Source organism: Pygoscelis adeliae, unplaced genomic scaffold, assembly GCF_000699105.1.
Source record: "Pygoscelis adeliae isolate BGI_AS28 unplaced genomic scaffold, ASM69910v1 Scaffold358, whole genome shotgun sequence".
Classification (NCBI taxonomy): Eukaryota; Metazoa; Chordata; class Aves; order Sphenisciformes; family Spheniscidae; genus Pygoscelis; species Pygoscelis adeliae.
The window spans coordinates 3,202,970-3,208,265 of record NW_008825429.1 but is presented as its reverse complement, the minus strand read 5'-3'; positions in this window follow the sequence as shown (position 1 = coordinate 3,208,265).

Genomic DNA, 5,296 nt, shown 5'->3' with positions numbered 1-5,296 from the left:
AAGCAGTAAAGTACTTGCAGAACAAAACAATAGTGTTTTACATTGCTTTGGATATAATGTGGGACGTAACAGAGAATCAGGTCTCGTGGCACATGTTCTTATGGCTTTCACAAAAGGCGAGATTTTTAAAAGGCTGCATCTTCTCAGCAGCCTGGGACAGAGAGAACAGTGTTGCATTTTCCAGGGCTGTCATTGTTCAAAAGTAATTTTTACAGTTTGTTGGAACACAAAACCCCTCAAAGTTTGAAAAATAAACAATGGGAATGATGCCATGAAAGTGAAGGCCAGAAAATCAAAAGGACTATGACTGCCTTTACAGTAGCTTATAAACACAAAAATTCCTAGATATAAATCTGTACTCTCCCTCCCCTGCTGTCCTGTTCACCCGTGTGTCTATGCAGTCAGGATATTTCCCCTTCCATGAGGCCTAAGAAGGACCCTACACAGTTTCCAGGAAACTGGCAGTTAGTGTGACCCTGCCCTAATACAAAACAGGTGACACGGAGCTCTGAGCCAAGCCAGGACAGACTGCAGGGTTTCATAAAGCAGGTATTGGTCTATGAGTCTTTGCCCCTGTAAGAGGAGGCTTTTTAAGACCTGGCTACAACGTGATAATTTGAGAACTACAAACTATTTTACTCCACTACTCCTGACCAGCTGAATCATTTGCTTACTGAAACTGCATCCGTGCTCTATGCTAATGCCAGCAATCGGGCTATACATGCGCTAGCACCGCTGGAGCTGCACCACTGCTTGGTGGGAGACTCCAGGGTGCAAGGCGGGAGGGGTGCTGCACCCTGCACCTTTCTGACTTCATCACTGCTAATCGCAGCTCTTAGATCTTTCCCCTACCCAATTCTTATGCAAAGATTTAGAAGAAGCAGGCAGAGAAAGGCACAAAGCAGGAGACATAAGGAGCGCAAAGCCTCACAAGAAGTGCACAAAGCGCAAAATGTCTCTTCTGCCAGTTCAAAAAACTCTTCCCAGCTCCTTGCACTAGGCAGGAGTGTGTGAGCAGGGATGCAGAGCTCCCCTCCTACTGAGCTCGCAGCTAAAGCCCTCCCCCAGTTCCCAGGGTCTTCAAATGAAGATTTGCATAGTACTTCCAGATCATTCCCCAGAGAAGGGACAATGGCGCTCTCAACGCCCTCTTCCCCCCCTCCCTCCTTCACTTACAAAGCGATAAAGCCCTGGTGAAAAGGGGAACAAAGGATTTACAGATGGCAGAATATTGATTTCTGCAGTTCTGGGACTACAGGGAGAAAGATGAAGAACCCCCCAGAAACTCTGTGAAGTTTGAGACACAGGCGCTATCTCCGCAGCACAAACTCCACATTTGTTAAGACAGTATCTGATGGAGGAAACATTGCTATTCGAGAGGGATGAGCAGGTCCCCAAAAACTTGAAAATGCACAGAGATGAGATTACAGTCTGAAATCCCAGTGAGCACGTTTGTTGTTCTCAAACCTCCTAAACAGAAAGGCACTTCCAGTGAAAGCAGTTTGCCACCAGGCGGGCCAGTCCAGCATTGCTCTGAGAGCCTTCGGCCCCAGCTGACGGTATTGAAGGCGCTCATAAATCGCATCTCATCAGTGATTCATGCTGTTACCCATGTCCTCTTCTCCCCGCTATCCACCACTGCAGCTAGGAAAAAAAAAAGAAAGGTGAATGACAAGTCTGTGGAAAGTGGCCTTTGATTCTGAATTACAATGGAACCTCCCTACCTCAAAACTCAGTAACTTTTAGAGCCATTACCTGAAGGCTGAAGCTTCCTGCCTCCACAAGCATTTCCGTGCTCAATACGTATAAACCCAAGCTTTCTTCCATGCTACAAACATTCTTTTTCAGCTTAGCGAGTCAGCTCCACCTCTACTGAACACCAGCTTACTGCAATCGTTCAAATTTTGCTAAAATTAACAGCAATACAATCCAAAGGGTTCAAATTGGATGCTGCACATCCCTGCTGCACATCCAACAGGGCTACACAGTAAGTGTCCCAAGTCAGATTACAGGAGTTCTGGCCTGACCTCCACCTGTCCCACCACCACACTGAAAACAGCTTTCCCAAAGTGACTTTATATTTTTTTTTTTTCCTTTTTCAGAGCTAACTTTGTAGCATTTCTGCACTTAGAAGGCTCCCAGGATGCTGGATCTTTTGGAAAAATGTACATGTTGAAACTTCCTCAAAATGTTGGATTTAGGACCGGATTTTTAAAGATAAACTAGTTTTTAAATCAAGCTATAGGCCCTCAAATAGGTCACCTTTGGAAAAACTCACGAGTCCTTTCTGCAAGGCAGTAGTGCATACCAGTGAGTACAAGAGGGGGTTCCCACAGCACAGGTCAATAATCCAGACAGAGCTTCTGAGCCAGTGGCGGACTTGACTGTTCATTCACCAGCATTTTCCCCACACCTTTGTAAAAACACATGCTGTCAGGATGAGTGCAATCATCACCGTGACAATAACCATTACATATTGCACAGTTAAGCATATTTCATAAAACTGTATCAAAACATTCTTCACAATACTTTTTAAAATATCTAGGTTTCTTCAAACACCTGTCTGTCTTATCTCAGTAAGAAGAAATTTTTCACATGGAATCTTTTGTGCCTTCTAGCAGTCACTCCCAATTTACCCCACATTTAAAGAAAAGGTGAATCAGACCCATTAGACTCCTGACACACCTAATATGGAGATTACTCACAGCTGTTGGAGGATAAAGCTTAAGAAAGACCCATTTTAAATGAGTGTAACTCAGACTGTAATGAAACTGCCACCACACTCAGGTTCAGGACAGGCCTGAACCCCATTTCCAGTTGCTCTCCACAAGCCCCTTGGAGCAACATGGGTGTAAGAAGGGCTCACAAGGAACTTCTTTTAAGTTCCTTTAAGAACCTGGGGCAGCTGTGCTGAGTTGCCACTACTACAAACTGCTCTCTGTCAGCATTTTCTGCTCTGAAGAGCATTTTCAAGACTGTCAGAGGAGTGAAGGTGTCAGGGAGAACAAGGGAGAAGCACACCTTGGCTGCTCTCCCCTCCTGCTGACTGCTTTTGCATGTTGTCTTTTGAGGCTCTACTACTGCAGCAGCACAGCTCACATTCTTTTTATTTTAGAGAGCACCACTTTATGCTTCTTTTCTCATCCTAGATAGAGTTTGCTTCTTGTTTTGCTGATCCTTTTTTGTTTTCTCTCTTTTGTAAACATTAGCGTTTGTTGCTTAGAGTTCTTTTTGCTACAAACAAGGGTAGTTTTGTTTATGTAGCTCCTGCTATAAAAACAACATTGTAATTTGCTTTACAATACAGAACTTAATCTTGGTTTCATCACTTAAATATTACACAAAATAATTCTTGTATCTTCTATTCCCAAGAAAAGTCACATGCAAATTCCTTTTTAAAAGTCTGATATTAAACGTCTCATAAGCCCGAATCCAAAGGATGCAGGTGGAAAAAGGCAAAATCTACCTCCAATGCGGACAAGAACTTCATGACATTAATGTTCCCAACCTCATTCAGCAAAGCATGTGTGCATGTACACGGTGATGCACAGGGTGAGCTGCAGTGGTTTCAGGCCTGTACTGTACAAAATGCATCACATCGATGAAGACAGAACACTTCCGTAGGTACGCACAATCCACCAAGGAATAACTTCTTCTTGCAGTATGGAAGCAAGACTGTTCTTAAAATGATTTATTAAATGAAATAATATGAAAGCAAATTAATGGAAGACATAATTGTGATTTTAAAAAATACAGAGAATAACAAACAAACCAAAGTACTTATTAACAGTTTATACTGCAAAGATACAGTAAACAAACAACTGAGCAATATTTTCATGCCAAGATACGTTTCACAGCAGCCTTCCAAGATCCTGGCCATCTTACCATTCCTATATGCTACACAGTAAATTTGGACACAAGCCCTGCTCCAAGTGAAAAAGGGAAAAGAAGTCACGCTCCCCAGCAGCAAACACAGCTCCCTACCATCTAACAACCATGCTGTAACAAGCAACTCAGCCACACTACATGCTTTGGTCTTGCCAACAGAAAAGTGATCAGTTTCGTGGGACCAAGGTGAAAAGTGAGCCTGTACTACCCCTGGCCAGAGTACTGTGTAGTAACATAATCCCAAACCAGGATGGAGCTCTTGTACTCTCCTTCAGCTCCTCTTCATCTTTCACAGATGCCTTCTTCATACGACAGACAAACCTCCTCCTTCTCCTTCCACGAAAAAACATACCTCGTTAGAAGGAAAATAGTGTAGTAACATAATCCCAAACCAGGATGGAGCTCTTGTACTCTCCTTCAGCTCCTCTTCATCTTTCACAGATGCCTTCTTCATATGACAGACAAACCTCCTCCTTCCATGAACAAACATACCTCGTTAGGAGGAAAATACAAGTCCTTCATCATCATTTGCTCACAGACCAGACCTTACCACCATCCCTTCCCAAAAGCCCCATTTCTCTGCTTTCCTACTCTGTCCATTTCAGTCTCTACATCCATTACAGGAGTCCTCTCATTTTACTGCAGGGTTTTAAGTGTTTGAAAAAGTACTCTCCTTCTACCAAAGGTCAAACAGCCAACCATCAGGCTCCAATAAAGAATTATAATAAAATAGTATTTAGGTATTTGCAAATTGATTATGATTCTTTTTTTCCTGGCAATCTTCTATTTATTCAAGTGATGTTATTTCAGCAGAATCATCCCAGGAATCCACATAACTAAAAACACACCAGTGGTTACAAAAATACATTTCATTTCTGACAAACATCTTTTTAGTGTTAAATTGAAACAGTTTTTGTATCCCAGTGACAGGATTGGTCCCTAATGTGAAAAAGTCACATTGACAAATATAACAGCCCTTCTCCACTGTTGTGTAAAAGAAACTCAAATACAGCCGTGCCATCGCTTTGCCAAATTCTACACAGGATGCCAGGGCTGCCTCCTAGGCCACCTACACTGAACAGTCACTGAAACCCACTCATGGACATCCACCCTGGGAGACGCCCCTCCCCAGCGTTCTCTGTCCACAACGCCACAGGTCAGCATGTCTCCTCCTGCTCTGGAGAGCTGTGTGGCCACAGGCCCCGCCCGGTGCTGCCCTTCAACACCCAGCGGAAGGCAGTACAAACCACTGCCAGCCACCACAGCCACCCCACTGCAGACCCCCTTCTCTGTGCCCCTCGGCAGCCTCCCTCCTCCCCCCCGGCACCAGGTTCCTTCGCTCCTGCTCGCCTCCCGGCTGCCCCGGCTCTGGACCGGACCGGACCAGCCCCGCCCGAGGAGCCCTTCG